This window comes from Geotrypetes seraphini, chromosome 6, assembly GCF_902459505.1.
Source record: "Geotrypetes seraphini chromosome 6, aGeoSer1.1, whole genome shotgun sequence".
Classification (NCBI taxonomy): domain Eukaryota; kingdom Metazoa; phylum Chordata; class Amphibia; order Gymnophiona; family Dermophiidae; genus Geotrypetes; species Geotrypetes seraphini.
In genome coordinates, this window is record NC_047089.1 from 234,425,749 (window position 1) to 234,450,983 (window position 25,235).

At 46.3% G+C, this 25,235-nt stretch overlaps 1 protein-coding gene across 14 annotated transcripts in view; it reads left to right on the plus strand.

Moving 5' to 3' along the window:
• The window catches only part of DYRK1A (dual specificity tyrosine phosphorylation regulated kinase 1A), a 684,276-nt gene that overhangs the window by 152,964 nt on the left and 506,077 nt on the right, over positions 1-25,235 (plus strand). For 4 of the 14 annotated variants that reach the window (XM_033950295.1, XM_033950296.1, XM_033950304.1 and 1 more), the window contains one exon: positions 12,901-12,989. The exons of 8 other annotated variants lie outside the window; for them this stretch is intronic. The gene's annotated coding sequence lies outside the window, so the exon portion shown is untranslated. Of the gene's footprint in view, positions 1-12,900; positions 12,990-16,279; positions 16,420-25,235 lie in introns of those variants that run through there. 2 more of the 14 variants (XM_033950298.1, XM_033950303.1) reach the window with 2 other exon arrangements.

Sequence of the window (25,235 nt, forward strand, 5' to 3'; positions counted from 1 at the left end):
CAGCAGCAGATGAATCCAGAGACCAATGGGATAGCTCACATCTACCAGCAGGCGGAGATAGAGAAACTGATTAACAGGTGGTCCTATTGGCTGGCACTCCTCCTGTCTCATCAGTAATCTCTATCTCCCAGCAGGAAAAGGTCGCTATTCAACTAGCTCCTGAATTCTGGCTGTAGCTGGAATTTTATTTTCTCCTGTTGAGGTTTCTCTTCAGTGAGACTGCCATTCTATTTCTCCTGTTGAGATTTCTCTTCAGTGAGACTGCCATTCTGTTTCTCCTGTTGAGGTTTCTCTTCAGTGAGCTGGCAGTGCTATTTCTCCTGTTGAGATTTTTCTCTTCAGTGAGACAGGGGTGTCCGGCTGAACGGTGCCGGCTTTAGAGGTTACACTTGGGCCCCCCGTTGTCCCTGCCTCACCCTCCCTCCATTGCTAGAGGGTCTGACTGGGTCTCAATTTTTTTCTTCTTTCCCTTCTCTGTAAAAAAAAAAAAAAAAAAGAAGAGAACACAGTTGCTACATTATGCCATGCTTTTGCTGCAAACTGGCTTCAACCGGCCCTGACAACAAGCTGTGAGTATGTCTGGCTTTTACAGTTGTTTGAACTTCAGGTTCTGTTTGGGAGTCTTAGTACTGTGGGTTCGGTCATCGTACATTTAAGGCATGGATATTTTATTGTGGCTAAGTTTTATGACTAGAAATCCTTGGAGGGAGCCGGGACTTCCCGCCCTTTGCATGCACGCGCTTGGTTTCCTTGTTGGTTACAGCGCGGCAGTAGCGGTGCAATTTCTTGCTCGCACTTGTTCTCATTGTTGGGTTTCAGTGCAGCAGTAGTCCTGTTTATTCTGAGGCTCTCTTTCATCGGTGTTTGTCACGGCCATGTGCAGCTGATTGTGCAGGTGCCAGTTTATAGCAGCATGAGATGGGACATGTTTTTTCCGGCGCTGTGGGCCGTTCTTCTGGTTATTCCCTGAGTCTGATTTTATTTCTATGCAAGCCGCGGCAGGGTAAATTTTGCGGGGCTTGAATCCGACTATGTTTCTAGGAGCGTTGATGCAGCGGCCACGTGTCAGAATCAGGCGTGTGCTTGGGTCTCCGGCGATGGTGGGAGAGCTGCGGCGTTCCGGTAGTTTATTTCCAGCTGACTTTGCTCAGGGTATGCCGAGGCTTCTCTCCTTTCCGGTTCAGACAAGTTGTATGTGTTTCACCAGCTTTGGGACAAGCTTGGGCAGCTTTATATGTCTATGTCTGTGTTCCTGCTGTACTCCCTTGAAGGAAGCTGCTTGTTTAATCGGACTCTGGGGTTAGCACTCAAGGGGTTTATCAGAGAGACTCTGACCTGTGCTAGGTCACCCAGTCTCGGTTTGTCTCCGGACTGGTGCATATGCCTAAAGGTAGTACAAACAGTTTCCAAGTTTGGGCTGTCTCTGTGGGCATAATGACACTGCGCATCTTCCTGTGGCCAGGACTCTTTTTCTCTATTTCTGAGGGGGACTGGACTTCAGATTTCCATGCTTATCACGCTGGTTTCTCCTGTCACCATTTTCTTATGGCACATGCTAGACGGGCCCCCCCGAACAGACAGGAAGGGCTGTACAGCTCCTTTTAACCAGGAGCCAGTCACCTATTCTATCAAACCCACGGAGGATCACGCGCTATGTTGCTGTTAGCCTCATCCCTGAAGCTCTCATTAACGATGTGAGCTTTGTCTGATACCGGTAAGGATGCTGTTGTTTTCCACAGGGCGGTAGATGCAACACCTTGATTGAGTCTAGTACGTATTCACTTTAAAGGACATACGTATTTCGCTCATGTTGCATGGGGTTAGTACTGTTTTCATGGTTCCAGTATATTCCTCTTTACATTGTGAAACTTGATTTTTCCTAGGAGACTCTTCTTGCAGATCCTACAGTCTCATCCTGCCATTCCCTGACCTTCTGCACTTCATTCTGAGGGGATCTTGATTTCTTCCAATGACTCTTCAGGCTTTCTCATGAGGGAGAAGATGCTATAATGTCAGGTCAGGGGGCTGTGAAGATTTTTTAGGATGCTTGCATCTTTGCATCCTCCTCAGGTTTCCAGTTCGTTCTTGGAGTCTCTATGTTTTGTATTTCCCTTTTCAGTGTTACTGGTCCTCAGGACAGTTCTTGTAGTCCTTCAGGAACTAAGGGACGTTGTTCCACTTACTGCAAGGTGCCCGAGATGGGGCCATTGGGCAGGCTGGATCCCATTCTGCTGAATTAGTTTCTCGGGGTTACACATTTCTGCAGACAACCTGGGAGTATATTTACATTTTTTCTATGGACTCCGAATCGGCACTTGGTTTGTCTGCCTCTCTTGGAGCGGCGCTTTCGGTTTTGGCACATGCCATTTCGCCTACCCAAGGCTTCATGAACGTTTTAGGTGATGTGGGCGGTGGTACCGTTTTGGCGCTACCAGGCGATTCATCTAATTTCTTCTTGACTGCCTGCTTGATTCGGACGACTTCCAGTCGGGCCATTTGACTAACACGAAAAGGGTGATATCTTTTCCTCAGTTCTTTACACGTGCATCTTTGAATTTGCACAGCGCTCTTTTCTCCTGAACTATTTATAGGTATATCTGGGTGATGTTTTTATTCATATAGGAGAGACATGTGTTTCTTTCCGGAGACTTGGGCGTGGGGTCTCGGTCTCAGATTGGTATTCTTCTTCGCTTACCATGACCATGTATGGGATTCTGTACAGTTTCTGGGATCCATATTGCTGACTCCACTGGGGACTTAGGCTTGCTTTCCCCTTCTTACGTTACAGCAGTCGCTTTTGTTCTGGTGGTTCCCGGTATCTCAGGACACCAATTATTTGGTATGCTCCTCCTGCATCACTCTGTATGATTTGGTGGCTCCGCGCGATTTCTCTTTTCAAGGCATGCCTCGGTCTTTGCTGGACTATCTCATGACCACCGACCATCCCGGGCTGTCGGGTTGGGGGGCTCCGTGGCTTCCATCCTCAGCTCCTGGAGTCTGGTCTTCAGAGGCGACTCAGTACTTGTTCATTCTTCTGCTCTTGAGCAGGGTCAGGCTACCTTTCTGGAGCTTCAGATCATTCTTCTGGATTGCCGCTAAGGGTCCTTTTGGTCAGTATTAGGATGGAGGTATTTCTCTACTGCTTGGGCAGTAGGTGTTGTACTCATTGGCAGGTAAAGTTGTTCTGCTTCAATGGGTGGACTCTCATCTTCGTCTTCTGTTGGCAGATCCTTTTATGGATCAGGATAAGAGTTTGGATAGACTTTCTCTCCGCGGAATCTGAGCATGGCCCATTTCTTGTATGTGACAGTGTACACTGCTGTGTACGCTCTGGAAAGTGTGCATGTTAGTAATAGTGTAATCTTCTGCATCCTGGATATTGAGATTTGTGGCTCAAGCGTTCTAGCTCTTTTTATGGACGTGAGATCTGCTTGACCTAGACCTCATGGCCTCGTCTCTCAATTCTAAGCTTCTTCGGCGGGCCCAGGGAGTGGGAGTTAGAGGGGGTAGCTGCATGGCTCCTTTCTCTCTTCTGCCTTCTCTTTTTCAGTGTTTTCCGCTGGCTGATGATGGCTTGGATTTGCCACCTCGAGCTCGCTTTCCGGGCACAGTATTTGTAGAATCTCTGGATTGGCGGCGCCATCCTTACTTTGCGGATTTGATGAGTCTTTCGACAGCCGGACTAAGAAGTTTCCTGGTATCTCCGGCTTTGCTCGCCTAGTGTCCGTTCAACATGGATATTTGTACTACTTTAGTATTACGACCTAGTTTTTTTGAAAAATCTTGGCTGACGTGTAAGGGTTATGCGAAGCAAGTTGTTTCTTCTCTTATCCAGGTGCTACGGACGTCTTCTCCTGTGGCTTCTGCTTCCTTTTGGAGGTTTTTCCTTTCTTGGTGCTTCTTAACGTTTGAACCACTCCAGAGTTCCTTTTTGGCACAGGTGTATTGCCAAGGGCTTAGCGTTCAATTTCCTTCAGCTTCTAGTGCCATTCTTGGCTTGTTACAAGGGCTAGGTATATTGCTCTTCGCTTACTTCTCAGCTTCATGTAGTTCAGGTCCTAAACAGAGTGCAGCATATTCATGCGCCTCTTAGAAAGCCCGGTTTGGAGTACAATCTTCACGTACTTCTTCTCAGTTTACCGAAGGCTTCATTTCATCCTTGTCTTTTGGGACTCTAAAGGGCTGTACCGTTGAACATGGGGTTTCTTGTGGCCATGCTTCAGCTCTGCAGTTTTCTATGTTGCAGGCCTTGTTCAACGGGGATTCCTGTTTCTGATTTCCGAAATATGGGGTATCAGTTCGGATGGTACCATTATTTCTTTCTAGGGGGTGTCATCCTTTCTTTTATGTCATGCTCGCTTTTCCTTCCTTCTTCCTGGGAGGAGAAATTGGGAGCAGTGCTTTTATTCACTGCATTTTTTGATATGTACGTAGCGTTCTCTATGAGCTCGGTTTCTAACGACTTTTAGTTGTTTATATCTCCTTTTTGTATTCTTCAAGGGACGCCTCAAACGTTTGGCGGCGTCCGAAGCCTCCATCGCTCAATGGGTCCAGGAGAACATTCTTTATGCTTGCTTGCTGGCAGGGAAGTGGTTGGCGAAAGAATTTCATGCCCATTCCGCTGGAGCGATGGCTACTTCTTGGGCTCGGCCCAGAGGTTTTTTCCTTGGAGGAGATTTGTCTTGCGGCTAATTGGTCTTCCGAGAGTGCTTTCTCTCCGCATTTCTGCTTGGATGTGGGGGCGCATGCAGTAGGGGCGTTTTGTGCTTCGGTTGTTGCGGAGGCAGCGTTTGCTTCCCACCCAGATTGAGGATTGCTTTGCTACATCCCATTGGTCTCTGGATTCATCTGCTGCTGTTGCTAGGGAAGGAAAAATTATGTTCTTACCTGTTAATTTTCTTTCCCTTAGACGCAGCAGATGAATCCAGAGCCCCACCCTTTCTGGATATTGTCTCTCGGTTTTTTCTTTTGCAACTTTCGCAGTTTGTTGTTATGGCAGGTTGTTTTCTGTATTATTGCAATTTGAGATGTGTTATGGGAAAGAAGTTTTTTACATGCTATGCCTATTGCTGGTTACGTGTGCTTGGGCAAGGAGCTATACTGATGAGATAGGAGGAGTGCCAGCCAATAGGACCACCTGTTAATCAGTTTCTCTATCTCCGCCTGCTGGTAGATGTGAGCTATCCCATTGGTCTCTGGATTCATCTGCTGCGTCTAAGGGAAAGAAAATTAACAGGTAAGAACATAATTTTTCCTTGCTTAATAAGTGACCTCCACCAGTTCACTGGTGTGACTTTCTTTACATCATTGGCAAACACGTTGATTTTGTGAATGGTCTCCCCTTAGTTCGGTCACAATGGGGCATCCGCTCAAACTTAGAGGAGGGAAATTCGATAGTGACGTAAGGAAGTATTTCTTCACAGAAAGAGTTGTAGATCACTGGAACAAGCTTCCAGAGCAGGTGATCAAGGCCACCAGCGTGCTTGACTTTAAGAATAAATGGGATGCCCTAGTAGGATCCTTACGAGGGTCGAGTTTAGGAAATAGGTCATTAGTACTCAGACTTAATGGGGTGGGTCAGTAGAGTGGGCAGACTTGATGGGCTATAGCCCTTTTCTGTCGTCATCTTTCAATGTTTCTATGTTTCTATGTATTAGAGATGCATAATTCCTGAATACCCTAACTTCCTTTCTTCAGCACTTCAGCTTTTTTCTGTATTTTGTTTAAAGCTTCATAAATTGGTTTCAGGATTCTCAGCATATCTTCAACATTTCTCTTAAGCCCAGTGTTGAGGATTTTGGCCATAATAGTACCATCTATTTTTTCTGTATTTTGCTCAGAAGCTATCATTGGAATAGGCCAATTTATTTATTTATTTATTTCGATTTCTATCCCGTTCTCCCAGAAGCTCAGAACGGGTTACAAGTAGACATTCATAATTGTTTGAAAACAGACTAGTCATGTCAGACCAGACTGGTCATATCGAAGAGTACTAGGAGAAGTATATTGAGGAGGCAGTTTTTAATGGCCCGATTGGCGGAAGAGGAAGGTCTTTACTGCTCTGCGGAAGGTCATTAGTGAGTCTAGCAACCTGATCTGTGTGGGTAGTCGGTTCCATAACTGAGGTAGGAAATGGCTGTAGGCCGTACTCATTTAGAGGGATCTCCCTGCGGGAATGCTGAGTCTTTTTTCTGCTTTGGAGCGGAGGGGGCGGTTAGAGGTGTATAAGCGTAGCTTGGATGCTATGTAGGCTGGAGTTTTTTGGTAGAATCTCTTGTGTGTCATGACCAGGGCTTTGAAGATGCATCACTTTTTGACTGGTAACCAGTGAGCTGCATAGAGCACTGGAGTAATGGGGTCATGGTAGCTGAGGTTGTATAGGAGTCGAATTGCTGAGTTCTGGACTTTTTGGAGGCATTTAGATCTCTTGCAGCGATGCCATTGAATAGGGAGTTGCAGTAGTCTTGATGTACTACTCAAAACTACAGAGTTCATCTAACATCTTGTGATAACGTTAACTTGGTTCCACTGATTGATGTACTACTCAAAACTACAGAGTTCATCTAACATCTTGTGGTAACGTTAACTTGGTTCCACTGATTATTTTCAGGGCTGCTGCAGCAAAATGATTGTTACAGAAATATTTAGCAATTTAAACGACATTAGTCTTCATTTCTGAGACACTGAAGTCTTTGGCTAGGAGTTGCAACAAATGAGCCCTGCAACCATTTGTTGTTAGCTTGGTATTCTCTTCATGCTTTTCTAAATTTCTTCTCATCTTAGATACATTTGCAGCATTGTCTGTGACTAAACTGCATACTATACATTTGAATTTTTAACATTTTATTATATCTTTTGTGGCTACTTCCTGTAAATTATTCTGCTGTATGTGCATTTCCTGAGGTATCGGTTGCTTCTGGAAAAAGACATTCCCTTTTTCTGTTATAGAAGCACATGCAACAGGATCATTGTGGATATTACTCTACCCATTAAGACTTAGGTTAACAGTTTTACCCTCTAGACCTGTTGCATATTGCTGCATTTCTCTATCATACACTTTATCCGTCAATTTTGCTACATCATCTGCTATGCTGTGTGGACTGTATCCCGATCTCAGTGACTAAACCATATTAATGAACTGTGAGTTTTGAATTGGATGGAAAAAAGAGTTTGTCATATAAACAAACTGGGCAATTTTTTCATCAATTATCTTTTTCTAATCTGCTGGTTTTTATCACAAACTTATCTGTGGTGGTTCTTGGATGTATAATTTGTGACTAAAACACTTTCCTGGACAGATAACTTTGAAACTGTAGAGCAGGAGGATGGTGTTCTCGAAGGTGGATAGCTTCCAGAATCCTTTAGGTTGATGATAGATTCCCCTAAACATAAGTCATTCTGTTATTTTATTATTGACACCATTTCTACTTATTTGGTAAGAACATAAGAATTTGCCTCCGCTGGGTCAGACCAGAGGTCCATCCCGCCCAGCGGTCTGCTCCCGCGGCGGCCCCTCAGGCCTATCACCTGTGCAGTGGTCCCTGACTATTTCTATAACCTAGCTCAACTCCTATTGTACCCCTCAATCCCTTGCTAATTGTATTCACTGCCATTCACTACTGCCTCAAAAAAGGAATGCTTGTTTCAACTTTTTTTCTTCATAACTGTATCAAAATAACAGTAACATGCAGAAATAGCAAATATAATTTTGCTCAAATATGACAATTCCTCAAGGCAGTCAAGACATATGGTGAAATTAAAACAAAGCAATCTGAAGATCCTGCCTGTTCAAACAGGTTTCTTTTGTCATCTTCATCAAAACACTTCCCATGATATTTCATTCGGACCACCAGGCCTTGCATTTCTTTGTTGCAGTGTTTGCATTTTGCACTCATGCTTGCCTTACCCATAGGTAGAAGAACTTCATTAAAATATTCCCATACTGGGTCTCTCTATGTCCTGCTGCCATTATAGGTTTTCTCCTCCAAGGAAAGAATATGATAAACCTCAGGCTTTATTCACACATGCGGAGTGTTCTGCTTAAAAAGTTTCAGTTTCATTTTTACTTCTTGCCTCTCCCTCAACTATAGCTCCTTGTGTAAATATAAACTTAGGCTGCATTAGGCTTTTTTGTTGCCGGCTGCAATGGTATTAGCTTCAACACTCATAGGAATTCCATGAGCATCGGAGCTTTTACCACAATAGCCGGTGATTTAAACAAAAAAGCCTAATTCAGTTTCATAAAAGGGGGGTTAGCACTTAAGAGGTTAGTGGTTGATTCTGTTGATTTGCAAAGGAACAATGGGGTTAAGGTTTTTTTCCCCCCCTCAACTCTGTATATTTTATAACATTTTTTGCTGTGAAGAAGCATGTTCTCTCTGCAGGCACAAATTCACAATTTTGAGAAATGCAAAGCCAAGCATTTGTGATTATATCTTCTAGGTAGAAAAATTGCCCATGACATTATAAATGGATTAATGGATTTCATTTACCAAAAAATTTAAACATTCCCTGACCTGTCGTGTTACTCTTTAATGTAGTCTTTCTCTAAAATATTGTTCTACCCCTTTGCCTTCTGTTTCTGTTTTCTGTCTTCAGAATTTGTCCTTGTATGTATAATTATGAATTTCTGTAACCCCTGATTTTTAATATATGTAATTCACTTAAAAAAATAATATTATAAGCATTTTGCATCAAATTTTAATAAACTTGAAACATAAGAATAGCCTTAATTGGTCAAACCAATGGTCCATCAAGCCCAGTAGCTCGTTCTCATGGTGGCCAATCCAGTTCACTAGTACCTAGCCAAAACCCAAAGAGTAGCAATGTTCTATGCTATCGATACAGGGCAAGCAGAGGCATCCCGCATGTCTTAATAATAGTCTATGGACTTTTCCTTCAGGAATTTGTCCAAACCTTTCTTAAAACCAGCTACGCTATCCGCTTTTACCATAACCTCTGGCAACGCGTTCCAGAGCTTAACTATTCTCTGAGTGAAAAAATATTTCCTCCTATTGGTTTTAAAAGTATTTCCCTGCAGTTTCAAGTGTCTCCTAGTCTTTATAATTTTTGATGGAGTGAAAAAGTGATCCATTTGTACCCGTTCTACTCCACTCATGATTTTGTAGACTTCAATCCTATCTCCCCTCAGCCTTCTTTTTTCCAAGCTGAAGAGTCCTAACCTTTTTAGTTTTTCCTCATATGAGAGGAGTTCCACCCCCTTTTTCATCTTGGTCGCTCTTCTTTGAACCTTTTCTAGTGCCACTATGGGGGTCCTTTTATCAAGCCACGCTAGCGGGGTTAGTGCGTTAGACATTTCATCACGCGCTAACCACCGTGGCCAGCTAAAAAACTAATGCCTGCTTAATGTAGGCATTGGCGGCTAGCATGGCAGGCGGTTTAACGCGCGTTAAACCCCTACCACAGCTTGATAAAAGGACCCCAATATCTTTCTTGAGATAAGGAGACCAGAATTGAATGCAATACTCCAAGTGAGGTCGCACCATGGAGCGATACAGAAGCATTATAATATCTTTAGTCTTGTTAACCATCCATTTTTAAGTAATTCCTAGCATCTTGTTTGCTTTTTTTTGGCCACTGTCGCACTGAAATAGAAAACTATATATAGATTTTTTTTTTCCTCAAAAAAGCTTTTTATTTTAAATTAAATATGATTTAAACAAAAATCAAATTTTTTTGATATAAAAAAATTCATTGGGGGGGTGGGTGGGAGTGTCAAGATGGCGGCATAAAGTGAACTGTAATTAGGTCTCTTCTGTTGTGAGTTTCTTACTGAAGGTGGAAGCCTCGGTTAAAGAAATCTTCTCTTGTGAGTAAATATGATTTGTCAAAAACTTTGGAAGGGACAAGTGAAATTTACAATGCAATTGTCATCGTTAAAGGACAAAATAAGAACTTTAAAAGATGCTTCTTCATCTATAATTAAAGACAAACAGGTGATTAATAAGATTGAGATGTTAGAGAATCATAATAGGAGATTTGAATCTTTGTTTTTATAATTTCCAAGATCTTGAAATTTCTCCTCTTGATGTTCTGAAGAAATATTTGATAAAAATATTAGTTTTCCTCACAAAATAGTCCTCCAATAGATAAAGTATATTATATTCCCTCAAAGAGAGTATATATTTATTTATTAAATTAATTTTCTTTCCCATTGTTCCCAAAGAGCTCAGCATGGGTTATAGGTTTAACAAAATTCTTCTTCAATACTAATGTGCTGCGCACCCAATTATCCAAACAATATATATAGGCTACTGCAGAGTCACCGATCTAAATATTCATTCATTCAATCAACTTCCTTAGAAGATTCTTAATGGATATCAAGTGTTCACGGTTATAACGCCACTAGAGCATGTCCCGGCGTATAACTGAATTGTGAATTATCATCGGTCCATAAAGTTATTTAAGACTTTATTTACTCAAACTTCGTTGTTATAATCGTATTTAATTTTAATTTTTAATTTTTTAATGTAGCTGTGTTATACTTCACGTTCACTTATTTAGCTCAAATACTCTTCCCATTATAATATTATTATGGGAAGAGTATTTGAGCTAAATAAGTCAACGCGAAGTATAACACAGCTACATAAAAAAATTAAAAATTAAAATTAAATACGATTATAACAGCAAAGTTTGAGTAAATAAAGTCTTAAATAACTTTATGGACCGATGATAAGCAACATCACCATTTTTTAATGTTATTTTGTAATCGATTACTTTATTGTATCGTTTTCTGATTTGTACGAGTCATTTATTCTGTTTGCAAGTCTGATGATGAGAAATAAAAAATTTGACTAAATAGGTTGTTTCACTGGCAGGTAGTTTAAGCTCTATCAAAACTGTACATAGGTCTAGTTTTTTAGCTGTACCAACAGCTTCCATCAGAGACCCCTATTTTTGACTAGCCTCGGGTCTATTTTTAGAGTGTTCAGTCTTTTCAAAAACTCCTTTCACAGCATTAGGGAGAGCTGCTGTTTGCCCCATTGCACCATCTCCTGCTCTTTGATGGCACTACACACGCTTGCTGAGGACAGGCAAAATGAGCTATAAGTATAGCCCAGGCAGCCTAGCAGATTCTACAGTGAGCAAACACAGGAACAGCTCAAATAATGTTATGTAGGGAATACTGTGCAACACCTTGAGTGAGCTAGGCCAAGTGTGAGTTCTGAAGCTGCAGCTATGGCTGTACATTCAGCATTATACAACACAGTTCCTCCTCAGCCTTTGTTGAGATATGGCATAATATGCCCATTTCTCGAGTCCTGTTGGGAATAATTTAACATGTTCCTTTCTCTCTTTCTGATGTTAAGAAGAGAGAGAGAAGTATGTTGAAAGAAACCAAGAAAGGTAAGAGTATTGGTACTGATTGATTAGTCAATGGCTATCTTAAATTCTCTGAAAAGGTTAATTCTTAATCCTGCAATATTTAAAGAATGTGCATGTAGCCTTGTTTGTGTGTGTGAACCTCAAATATGTCAATTTAATCCTTACTAACATTTAATTATTTGGATTTAGCTCGCACTTTTTTCAGTAGTAGTAGCAGCTCAGGGTGAATTATAGTCAGACATACTAAGTATTTCCCTGTCCCCAGAAGACTTGCAATCTAATTTTGTACCAGAAGCTGTGGAGAGTTAAGTTACCTGCCAAAGATAGCAGGGAGCAACAGCGGGGTCTGAACCTAGCTTCTCTGGTTGTCAGCCCAGTGCTCTAATCACTGAGTAAGCAAATATTTATTTTCTTATATACTACCTGAAAGCTATTTAGGTATAATACGTAGTTCTCTGTCCCTGGAGGACTCGCCATCTGAGTTTGTTCCCAAGATAATGAGGAACTGTAGTGGACTTTGAACTGTGCTGTCTTGGTTCTTAGCCTTCTGTTCTAATCATTAGGCCATTCCTGTGCTCCATTTCTTGGAGGATTAAACACTGGTTGGATAGGACCATAAATATTTATTTGATTGAAATCATATGATTACACTGAATGTGAGACTGCACTAAATTTAGATTTTTTTTTAAATTTCTGATGTAATATATAATTTGGCTAATAACTGTAAGGGGAGATGGTTGACATTGTTTCTGTTTCAACTACTTAAATATATCTTGTGATCAATTGGAAATGTCTAACAAGTAACATTACAGATATTATAGAAAGCATTTCCAGTATTAATATTGGAAATGAAAATGCATGAAATTGAAGAATATTCTTATCAGTGGCAAACTGAACAGCCTGGATAAAGTTTGGAGAGCTGATAACAGATACATTTAAAATTATTAATGTCTTGACTGTTTTATCTGTGCAGGTTTTGTTGGGCAGAAACTTTGTGTTACAGTTCTGTTTAAATTTTTACAATAATAGTATTTAAGCAATTATCTAAAATTATCCATATGGCTAGCCCAGTGAGTCAAACAATACAGTGATACAGCGGGATCTGACCAAATCATTATGGGCAGATTTGGCCCGCTTTGATGTCACCCTCTGCAGTTCAAGAGGGGATTCATGCAATAGTCTGAGCATTCTCCCGATAGGTAGGAGAGCATAGATTGTAATCCAGTAGAGCAGTGAACCGCTTCCAAGCTTTGATTTCTGAGTCCATCTTATTTAATGTCTATACATTTAATTTTTTAAAGTTGTAGCCATAGCATTGCAAGGAAAAGGAATGTTGGGGGGGGGGGGGGGGAAGTTGTAGTGTAGATGCCTAAAATTAGATAACGAAAGAAAAGCCATTTGGTGTAGATTATATGTAAAGCCATCAGGGAGATAACTGATTGGCTGTTTGGAACATATTTAAGTAAATATTGCACTTTGGAAGTAGATATAGTATACCATCCAAACTTTTCTAGCTATTAATCCTAATAGGGGAAAATTTTTTCTTTGCCATAGAAATGTCCCACTAAAACAGCCTTCATCTATAAGTACAACATTGCAGAGTAGACCGTTATCACCATTGAATGGATATTGCTATGAATCTGGTAAGAGTTGTTGGGGGAAATGGGAAATCTGAAAATGTTAAGTGATTTTTGTAGGGATTTATTTAGCAAGTAAAATTTTAAAACAAAATTTTCATTAAAAAAAATAAGTTTGTATACATGTAATGGGTAGTTGGTAAAGGATAGTGACAATTTACAAGGCATGGGAATTCACTAAAATTTGACTGCTTATTTTATATACCACAAAAAACTATAACAAACTATAACACTGTACTTGTGCAGTGTTTTAATGGTATACAAGGTCATTACTAGTATAGAAACCAAAAAAAAAATCTGCTGAGCAAAATAAAATTCTTAATATGTGCCCTGTATCTATTAAGGAGGTTATTATATAAAGGTTAGGTACCATTTATTTATATGTCTAAAAAGTTGATGCATATATGTAAATGGATTTACAATGAGTAAGCAATGATTTTAGATAAACTGTTGTAACAGGTGTATACCCACAGCATCCACAAATGTAACAAGGGCATAATCTAGACATGGTTTGGGCGTTTTTTAAAAATTATATGCTAGAGTGCACGTCACATACAAAATTTCTAAAACTAATGAATTATACCCTATTGGAAACCTTAGGAGGGACCTACCTAGACACTACCAGGTCTACCCACTGCACTCATATAAAGACCCACTCATTTACTTAACACACAAAAAAAGGAGAAAAAGTGGAGAAAAAGCCTCAGTTCATCTTCATATGGCAAAAAACTCCACTTATAAACAACCATTAAGCAAGGTCTAAAATGTATCAGTTCACTCAGCAGTGAGAAACACTATAGTAGCCCTCGTAGGAATCACCTCAAAAAAATCTAGCACGCCAAATAACAAAACTTAAAATGTGAGTAAAGCAAGCAGCACATATATGAGTCTCAAACACAATCAATGGTAAGCAGGAAAAAACAAACACTTAGCTGCAGACGGTGTCCAGGCTGTCTTCCATGCATCCAAAAAGTGCAAGCCTGCCTAGCCCCACAGTCATTCTTTCCTGACAGGGAAACCTCCGTTTTGCTGAGCTGCGTCAGGGGAATGATTCCAGCCTACTCCACCAGCAACTGTAGAGGCTCTCTAAGTGCTCCAACTGCTCACATCCACACACATAGAAGCTTTTTGGGCACGAGTGTATTGCCGAGGGCTTAGCGTTCAATTCCCTTCAGCTTCTGGTGCCATTCTTGGCTTGTTACGAGGGCTAGGTATATTGCTCTTCGCTTACTTCTCAGCTTCATGTAGGAACACAGAGTGCGGCATATTCATGCACCTCTTAGAAAGCACGGTTTGGAATACAATCTTCCCGTACTTCTTCTCAGTTTACTGAAGGCTTCATTTCATCCTTGTCTTTTGGGACTCTGAAGGGCTGTGCCGTTGAACACGGGGTTTCTTGTGGCCATGGCTTCAGCTTTGCGGTTTTCTATGTTGCAGGCCTTGTTCAGCGGGGATTCCTATTTCTGATTTCCGAAATATGAGGTATCAGTTCGGATGGTATCACTATTTCCTTCTAGGGGGGTGTCATCCTTTCTTTTATGTCACGCTCACTTTTCCTTCCTTCTTCCTGGGAGAAGAACTTGGGAGCAGTGCTTTTATTCACTGTATTTTTGGGTACGTACGTAGCATACTCCGCGAGTCAGTTTCTAACGACTTTTAGTTGTCTATATCTCCTTTTTGTATTCTTCAAGGGACGCCTCAAAAGTATGGCGGCGTCCGAAGCCTCCATCACTCGATGGGTCCAGGAGGACATTCTTTATGCTTGCTTGCTGGCAGGGAAGCGGTTGGCGAAAGAACTTCATGACCATTCCGCTGGAGCGATGGCTACTTCTTGGGCTCGGCCCAGAGGTTTTTTCCTTGGAGGAGATTTGTCTCAGGGCTACTTGGTCTTCCGAGAGTGCTTTCTCTCCGCATTTCTGCTTGGATGTGGGGGCGCATGCGGTAGGGGCGTTTTGTGCTTCGGTTGTTGCGGAGGCGGTGTTTGCTTCCCACCCAGATTGAGGATTGCTTTGCTACATCCCATTGGTCTCTGGATTCATCTGCTGCTGTTGCTAGGGAAGGAAAAATTATGTTCTTACCTGTTAATTTTCTTTCCCTTAGACGCACTAGATGAATCCAGAGCCCCACCCTTTCTGGTTATTGTCTCTCGGTTTTCTATTTTGCAACTTTCGAAGTTTGTTATTGTTTTCTGTATTATTGCATTTTGAGATTTGTTATGGGAAAGAAGTTTTTTACATGCTATGCCTATTGATGGTTACTGATGCTTGGGCAAGGAGCTATACTGGATAAACAGGAGGAGTGCCAGCCAATAGGACCACCTGTTAATCAGTTTCTCTATCTCCGCCTGCTGGTAGATGTGGGCTATCCCATTGGTCTCTGGATTCATCTGCTGTGTCTAAGGGAAAGAAAATTAACAGGTAAGAACATAATTTTTCCTTGTGCCTTTATTCCCCTCCTCTGTAATTCTGTTCCAAGGTTCCCTCCAGGTTCCTAGATTCCCTGACCTTCCCCCCTCTTCTCTTCTCCTACACTCCCCCATTTTTGTAGTCTAGCATCATTCTCTCCCTCCCTCTATTGGTTACAACATCTCTCCCTTGGTCCAGTCTCTCTCTCTTTTCCCCCCTCCCCCCCCCCCCCCAAGGTCCAGCATCTGACCCTTCTTTCCCCCTTTGCCCTCCACTGGCCAGTTTAGCATATCTCTATCCCCTGGAGCCTGGATCTGTTGAAGAAACGGTCTTCATAATGGCAGAGGGCTCATAACCCTCATCATGATGCTTAATGGATAGGTTTACTTGCTTCCCTGGGAGAGTGGTGTGCAGTGTGCAGCCTTCCCTTCTGTGAGTCATTGGCTGGGTGTGTCTTCCCTTGTTTGCTAGATGAAGTGATGTTGACTTGGAAAGGCCTCCCGAAGGAGTTCTGCAGGCAATGACAAGCAGAGCTGTGCACTTTGGATGGTGGGGGGTGGGTCAGGGGAGCGGGGAGCCGTATGAGTACCAAAAATGAAAGAGGCAGAGCAGAAAGAAGGATGGGCATGTGGAGGACCACCGGTGGGGAGAGGAGAACTACAGCAATGGGCAGATGGAGAGGGAGCTGGAGTACTGCACCCTGGTGATCCATACACCAAGACTCTGTGGTCTGCCATTTGAGTAGCTCTGGTCTAAAGCCTGTATAAGGCCTTTAGAAAGGTGACCCTGTTAGAGTGGAACGTCCCTGAGGTGGTCCTGAAAGGCAGTAGGATCATGAGGAAGCTGAATCTTGTGCTTCAAGAAGAATGTTCATCTGTTTTGCCTTCCCAGAGTGGATGCTGGTGACTGCAGTGACTTGGAAAACCACTATCTAGAGGGAGGTCTGACATAAAAGGACTCTTAAAGGACAGGAAGGTGGAGGTTCTTCTGAAGCAATCCTTTCCTCTGAGGCATTTGGAGTCTACTTGGTGGTATGCAGAGATTATGTTGCCTCTTTATTGGATTCAGCAGCTGTTAATGTGTTCTAAAGCAGTGTTTCTCAACTTCAAGTGAAGTACCCCCTAAGCATAACAAATACCAACCAAGTACCCCCACCCAAGCTGTGCCCCAGACCCTACCCCCATAATAGTACTAATTGTAACGCAGTTTCTTCCATCCATTTTTCATATACAGTGGTACCTCGGTTTATGAGTGCACCAGTTTGCAAGCGTTTTGCAAGACGAGCAAAACATTTGCAAAATCGGTGCTTTGGAAACCGAGCATGGCTCGATTTACGAGCACCCTCCCCTTGCAATCCGGCACCCCCCCTGCGATCCGGCACCCCCCCTGCCTCGAACCAGCACCCTCCCCGCCATGATCCAACCCCCCCCCCCGACACGATTGGGCACCCCCCGCCATGATCCGACCCCCCCCCCCGACACGATTGGGCACCCCCTGCCACGATACGACCCCCCCCCCCGTCACAATTGGGCACCCCCCCCGCCACTTCTTACCCTCATCTGGGCACTCTTGAAGACCTGCCTACTCGTCTGCTGGGCCTTGAGCATCTGAGCATGCTCAAGGCCTGCGAGTTCACGTGCTGACCTGCACTTCAAATAGACACGGCCGCTGAGCTGATTGTGGCCAGGGAATCTCCCTGCCTGTGATCAGCTGAGCGGCTGTGGCAGGGAACCCCCACGAAGGCAGGAGGATGCCCCTTACTGCCGGAACCCTCGCAACCGGTAACACCCCCTCCTCCCCCGGTAGCCCTTTGTAGAAAGTCTGGCTGGACGGATGCTTACACCCTCCAGCCAGCAGGCCCGTCAACACTAAAATGGCGGGCCTTCCCCTTCCCGGTGCATTCTGGGATGCACCGGGGAGAGGCCTAAGGTACCTCCACCAATTGGAGTCTTAGGCCACTCCCAGTGTATCCCAGAATGAGTGAGGGAAAGGCCAGACTTTTTCAAAGAGGTACAGGAAGGGGGGGGGGGGCTAGAAGCTTTGGAGGAGTGTGGGGGGGATCTGGGGGAGGGTCTGGAGGGGGGTGTCGCCAGTTGTGGTGGGGTTCCAGTGGGAAGAAGTGGGCATCCTTTCTCCGAGAGGATTTCTCTGGGGAGGGTTTCAGGCAGGAAGGCGTGAGCATTCCTCCTGCCGTAGGACTTCATTTTTTTTGGGGGGGAGGGGGGAGTCCCTACCACAGTAGTTCAGCTGATCGCAGCAGGAGGTTTCTCTTGCTGTAATCAACTGATGGCAAAGTGGACACCAGTTAATGAATTGGGACTGTTAGGCGAGGTTAAGAGTCTGTACGTTAGGGCAGGCACGATTCTGTATAGGATGCTAGTTGGCGATTCTGCTGCTGCTGAGACTGGCGTCCTATACAGAATTTTCCCCCATAATGTCTAAACATAGCATTTGCTAATTTCATTAGCGCACACTAACTTTAGTAAAGAGTAGAGAATGACACAGGGACAAATTTTCCCCCGTCTCCGTGGGAACTCATTTTCCCATCTCGGCGAGTTCTTTTCCTGTCCCTGCCTCATTCCTGCAAGCTCTGTCCTCATCTGCAAAAGCCTCAACCACTTTAAAATCATACGTGTTCAAGGCTTGTGTGGTTAAGACAGAGCTTACAGGAATGGGACAGGGACAGTGACAAAACTCGCACGGACGGGATGTGTAAATTGAGTTCTTACAGGGATGGGAAAAAATTTGTCCTTGTGTCACTCTAGTAAAGAGGTTCCTAAGTTTGTATCTAAGGAAATGGAGGGTTATGTGACTTGTCAAAGATCAGAAAGAGTTGCAGTGGGATTTTAACTGGCTTGCACAGTTATACTGCTACTCCATGGAATTTTGAAAGTAGATCTCATAGATATGCAAATAAGTACATCAAGTTCTACTTTTAAATGTTCTCTTGTGTTCCCCTTTTGGATATTACATGGATTTTTTAGGCTTTGAATTTTTCTGTAAAATCAACTTACTTTATATACTCGAATATAAGTTGAAACCCTAATTTCCTCCCCACCGCAAAAGGAAGAATATGGTTGACTCTAATATAAGACGGGGGCTTAATATTCAAGTGCCATGCCCTGCCAGGCTCTGCACCCAGTTTCCTCTCCCCTGCCAGGCTCTGCATCCAGCCCTCCTTCCTGCCAGGCTGCACCTAGCCATTTTCCCTTCCTTGCCAGGCTCTGTACCCAGCCCCCCTCACTCCCTGCCAGGCTTTGCACCCTGTCTCACCTTCCTACCCTGTACCTCCTCTGGTGGTCTAGTGGTAGGCCGGGACAGGAGGGATGCCTCCTGTCTCCCGTCCCGGCTGACTAACCATTTATTTTTTTAACGCACCCCCCCACCCCGCGCTTACCTTTCACACCAATTTTAATCCCTGGTGGTCCAGCGGTGTATGGGGCAGGAGTGATTTTTCTGCATCTTGCCCCATGCTGAGCCTTTCCATCCCTGGTTCCCATTAAGCAGCCAGTGGCGCATCCGACAGGGCCGAGCTTTTCGTGCTTCTTGTTCAGCTCCGTGCCGCTGTCTGGCTGCCCCCAATTCTCACAGGAGGGGGCAGGGTTTTAAAAAATTGTTAAAAAAAGCTATATTGATTAACTGGTTGTCCCGGGACCCACCCTCTTATAATCAATGGAAATCCTTGATGATCGTACATGCCTCTTTGGAGAGGAGACAGGTTGGGGATCTGGACCATGGTCTGGGCCGCCGCTTCTGTCAGACTTGGGAACATTTCTGGATGGACCTTACTCCCCATGCTCGAAGTAGATTATTGAATTTGTGAAGATGACCACATGCTTTCTGAGATGTTACTGACTCTATTTATATATGCGGGGGAGGGGGGGAATGGTTTGTGCACATGTGGGAGATTTTGATGAACACGTCTGTATAATTTTCTTGCACTTTGTTGGAAATTTAATAAAAAATATTTAAACCTAAAAAATTGTTATTCGGCCTGGATGGGAGACAGGAGGGGATCCCTCCTGTCCCAACCTACCAAGTCAGGCCGGTAAGGCCTGCAATGTCCGAAAGGGGGTCGGGTCTTCATTGTATGATGACCCGAATACAGGACAAGACCCCCATTTCTGGGCCAATTTTTGGGCCCAAAAAATCTCATCCTATATTCCAGTATACACGGTACTATTTCTGGGTTTTCCTTCCTGCTCCTTTTACTCCTTTGATCCTGCTTATCTTGTTTGTGTTTTCTCCAACTAGAGATAATTTTCAAACTTGGCAGAAAGGAAACATATGAGTGGGAATTTGTTCTATAGTAGCCTTATGAAACAAAACAGAAACTACCAGCTTATAGAAAGAGGGTAGATTACATATCTTTCCTCCCCTTCATTATAGAAAATTGTAAAAATTGGGAATGGACATTTGGTTGTTATGGGCAAGTTTCTGACTTCCCAAGTCTTCAGATGAAGCATAGCTAAATTGTACTTTCCTTCAAGGAAATGTGCTAAAATATTTATTTTACATTTTTACGATATGAAAACATATCTTATTTACCAAAGTGTGTCTATTTTTTAGTTAATACAAGTATTTTTACCATGTATTGCTACAATTAATATTTAGTAAGTACAAAAACCTGCATTAAGTGTTGTGAGTTTTCTAGCAGATTCTCATTATCCCAGGACAAGCAGGCATGATATTCTCACATGTGGGTGACGTCATCTACGGAGCCCCGGCGCGGACAGCTTTTCAAGCAAACTTGCTAGAAGTTTCAAGTTTGCACACTGCACCACGCATGTGCGTGCCTTCTGCCCACTAGAGGGCGCATCCCACCTCGTGGTCCTCAGTTCAAATTTTTCCGCGGAGCAAGAAAGCCCTGTGGATCTGAGCTCCAGTGTTTTTGCCTTCTAGCTGCCGCGTTTAGTTTGTTTATTGATCGGATTAATCGCGGTGCTGCTTTATTTTTCGTCCGTCTTACAAAAAAAAAAAAAAAAAAATAATAATTGTTTTTCGTTGGGCTCCGGGGGCTCCCGGAAGCCTGAGCCGGGGAACGTCGGTCGTTCCCGGCCTTCTTCTTTTTCTCGTCGATGTCCCGTCCTGTTACGGGATTCAAGAAATGCAGCCGGTGTGAGAGACTACTCTCCATCACCGACCCTCACCGGTGGTGCATTGTCTGTCTTGGGCCCGAACATCCAACAGCCTCGTGTGATCGCTGTGCTACCTTCCAGAACAGGGCCCTCCGTCGCCGTAAGGCCAGAATGGCGGAATTGTTCGCCGTCGACGCGCCGCCCAAGGCCTCGACGTCGGCCCCGGCTTCGGCCCCGGCCTTGACCTCGGCCTCGGCGTCCTCGGGGGCCTCGGCGTCGCCTCGGCCCTCATCTTCGAAGCCGTCGTCATCGAAGCCAGCTTCGGGTAAGTCCTCTGTTCCATCCCCTTCAGCAAAGAAGCCATCCTCGAGTCAGGCCAAAGCGGGTGGGTCGACCCCGGCCCCGCATCGGACCTCGACTCCGCACACCCCGAGGGAATACTCGAGACCGAGGTCGCCCTCCAGGGAGTGTGCCCCGGACTCGGAACTCCCCCACCTTCGTGGGGATTCCGGCCTTCCAGGATCTCCTTCGAGCCTTGATCTCATCGGAGCTGTCGGGAGCCCTGGAAGTGCTGCAGCGTGCTGCGGGCCCGGCGACGTCGACCTCGGCCGGGGCGCCCTCGGCCTCGGAGGCCCCGGTCTCGGCTCCCTCGACCTCGGGAGCCCCGGCCTCGGCGACCTCGGTCTCGGGTATTGCGGCCCCGTCCACCTCGGTCTCGGCCCCGCCCCGGACCTCGACCTCGGGGGAGCCTCCTGAGCGCAGTGTCCGCCCAAAAGAAAAGTTCCGCAGAGTGCGCCGACTTTCCTCCTCGGCTTCGGGATCTTCCCCGGACGCCTCGCCCTCGAGGCGACCTCGGACGAGGCGCCGATCGAGGAAGCCTAAGCGACCCCGGGGCTCGCCTCGGCGCGATCGTTCCTCGTCGTTCGGGGGCGAGGCGCTGCAGGTGTCGGAGTTGCGCCTCGATAATCCGAGGCTCCTCCGCTCACCTCGGGGAAAGTCTTCCCGCGCCGCCTCGCCGAGGAAACGGGAGAGGACCCCACGGACCCCGGGATCCTCCCCCAGGGACTCCCCTAGGAGGATGATTTCACCCTCCCCCTCGAGGGCCGTGGAGAGAGGATCCTGGGATTCAGGATCGGTTAGGAATCCTCAATATTCCCATGAGGCCTCCCCCCGCTCCTCGGTGGGACGGTCGAGAACCCCGTCCCCCCAGGCTAGGCCGTCCTCCTTCTCATCTTTTGTCCAGGACATGGCCCAAGCCCTGGGGATTGACCTGATGGTAGGTTCCAAATATTCCAAGGAATTTCTAGAGGAACAGGACCTTCCCACTCCCCCTAGAGAGGTACCTAGACTCCCTCTCAACAGTGTCCTCCTGCAGACCTGGCTGAAGAACTTGTCGAGCCCTCTTACAGGCACGTCTGTCCCGTCAAAAATGGAATCAAAGTATAGGACGATTCCCCCGAAAGGGTTTGATAAGGCGCAGCTCTCCCACCAGTCCCTCCTGGTGGAATCTGCCCTTAAAAAATCACAGCCCTCACGGGTTTCTGCGGCGGTTCCACCCGGCAGGGAGGGGCGGACCCTGGACAAGTTTGGCCGTCGCCTCTATTCAAACACTCTGATGGCCACCAGAGTTCTAAATTACTCCTTCACCTTTTCCTCCTACTTGCGTGGGATGGTGAAGGACCTTCCTCAATATCGGAACTCGTTACCGGACTCCAAAAGAGCAGGATTCGATAAGTTTATGTCCAACCTGTCTCAATTGCGGTTGTACCTTTTCCATTCAGTGTACGACACCTTTGAGCTGGTTTCGAGGGTGTCGGCCCTCGCAGTGGCCATGCGCCGCTTGGCCTGGCTTCGCACCCTCGACATGGACCCAAACCTGCAGGAACGTCTTGCAGACCTGCCCTGTGTGGGGTCCGAGTTATTTGACGAGTCTTTGGAGGCGGCGACCAAACGGTTGTCGGAACAGGAACGCTCTTTAGCATCCCTGGTCCGCCCCAAACCTAGGCCCCCGCCACAGAAACCTTTCCGGCCTCCGCCGCGCCGGTACCCCCAGAAGTCGACCCCGTCCTTCTCAAGACCGCCTCCGAGACGTTCGTCTCAACGAGGCAGAGGGGGACAAACCCAAGCCCCGGCGCAGGGCCCTTCTAAGCCCGCGCCTTCCTTTTGACGGGCTGAGCGGACGGGGCGGGTTCCCCTCCGCACCTTCACCAGAACCCCTTCCTATCGGGGGGCGTCTTCGGTCCTTCCGGAAGGCATGGACCGCGATTACCTCAGACGCTTGGGTGCTCCGGATCGTCTCCGAAGGCTACTCGCTCAATTTTGTGTCCTCACCACCGGACAGTCCCCCAAGTTTAGCCTGGTGCAACCGGTCGCAACTACCGACCCTTCTGACCGAAGCCAAAGCTCTCCTGAAGCTTCGGGCGGTCGAGCCGGTCCCCAAGGACCAGTGGGGGACGGGATTTTACTCCCGTTACTTTTTGGTCCCAAAAAAGACCGGGGACATGCGCCCCATACTCGACCTCAGGAAGCTCAACAAATGCCTGGCCAGGGAGAAATTTCGAATGCTATCTCTCCCGGTCTTGTATCCTCTCCTGGAGGAAGGGGACTGGATGTGCTCCCTCGACTTGAAGGAAGCATATACCCATGTCCCGGTGCACCCCACCTGCCGAAAATTCTTACGATTCCAGGTGGGAGACCTACACCTCCAGTACAGAGTCCTGCCCTTCGGCCTGGCCGCGTCCCCACGAGTATTCACGAAGTGCATGGTAGTAGTGGCGGCAGCCCTGAGGTCTCGCGGGCTCCACGTGTTCCCTTACCTGGACGACTGGCTCATCAAAGCCCCGACCAGGGAGGAGGTTATCTCAGCGACCCGACAGTCTATTGCCTTCCTGCAAACCCTCGGATTCGAGATAAACTTTCCAAAGTCTCAGTTGAGGCCGGCTCAGTCTCTTCAATTCATAGGTGCGGTGCTGGACACGGTGCGCCTGCGCTCCTACCTTCCGACCCAACGGTTGGAAGTCTTGGTACGGATGAGCCGCCAGGTCTCTCAACTACCAAGGGTGTCGGCCAAGCGCATGATGATGCTGCTCGGCCATATGGCCTCGACGGTACACGTCACGCCATTTGCGAGGCTGCATCTGAGGATCCCTCAGTATACACTCGCATCACAATGGCGCCAGGAGTGCGATCCGGAGTCGCGCCTCATTTCGGTGACTCCGCTTTTGCGGAAATCGCTAAGTTGGTGGACAGACTCTTCAAATCTGTCCACGGGACTAATGTTTCGCACTCCCCCATTTCGCAAGGTTCTGACCACGGACTCCTCGGACTACGCGTGGGGAGCCCACCTCGACGGTCTTCGCACACAGGGCCTGTGGTCGGCGGAGGACCGTCGCTGTCACATCAACGTGCTAGAGCTTCGGGCCATCTTCCTAGCACTTCGAGCCTTCGTTCACGTAGTACAGGACCAGGTGGTCCTCGTCCGCACGGACAACCAAGTAGCAATGTACTATGTGAACAAACAGGGGGGAACGGGGTCGTGGCCCCTCTGCTCCGAGGCCCTTCGCCTCTGGGAGTGGGCGGCCTCCCGGAACATCTTCCTCCGGGCGGTCTACATCCAGGGGGAACTGAATTGTCTGGCGGACAAACTCAGTCGACTCCTGCAACCCCACGAGTGGACTCTACACTCAGCAGTTCTGCACGAGGTCTTCGCTCGCTGGGGAACGCCACAGGTAGATCTGTTCGCCTCTCCGGAGGCACACAAACTACCACTATATTGTTCTCGGATGTACTCGCGGGATCGTCTGGAGGCGGATGCCTTCCTTCTCGATTGGGACGGGAAGTTCCTCTATGCATTCCCTCCTTTCCCTCTGATCATGCGAACGTTGGTACACCTCAGATCGTCCACGGCCACGATGATTCTCATAGCTCCTCGGTGGCCGCGTCAGAACTGGTTCTCCCTACTGCTCCAACTCAGCGCCAGGGAACCCCTTCTTCTGCCTGTCGGTCCTTCTCTGCTATCTCAGAATCAAGGATCCATGTTACATCCCAATCTGCAGTCATTGCACCTGACAGCTTGGTTTCTTGTTCCCTGACCCCTCCGGACCTGTCTCAATCAGTGAGGGAAGTGCTGGAAGCCTCCCGCAAGATCTCGACGAGGCTTTGCTATTCGCAGAAATGGACCAGGTTTTCCACCTGGTGCTCTTCTTTCCTCCTGGACCCGGTATCGGCCCCGGTACCCTCGGTTCTGGACTACTTATTCCATTTGTCGCGCTCTGGCCTGAAAACCACTTCGGTGCGTGTCCATCTTAGTGCGATTTCCGCCTTCCACCAACACCTGGATGGACGCCCTCTGTCTCTCCATCCCTTGGTGACACGCTTCATGAAAGGATTACTCAGGGTTTGTCCCCCGCTCAAACCTCCCCCAGTCGTATGGAATTTGAATGTGGTTTTAGCTCAACTGATGAAACCACCCTTTGAGCCACTCAACAAGTCCCTCTTGAAATTTCTGACTTGGAAGGTGGTGTTTCTGATTGCCCTCACCTCCGCTAGGCGGATTGGGGAACTACAAGCCTTGGTTGCGGACCCACCCTTCACCGTATTCCATCATGACAAGGTGGTCCTCCGCACCCATCCTAAGTTTGTCCCGAAGGTTGTTTCTGATTTCCACCTCAATCAGTCCATTGTCCTTCCTGTGTTCTTCCCTAAGCCCCACTCCCATCCTGGCGAGACGGCGCTTCACACGCTTGACTGTAAGAGGGCGTTGGCATTTT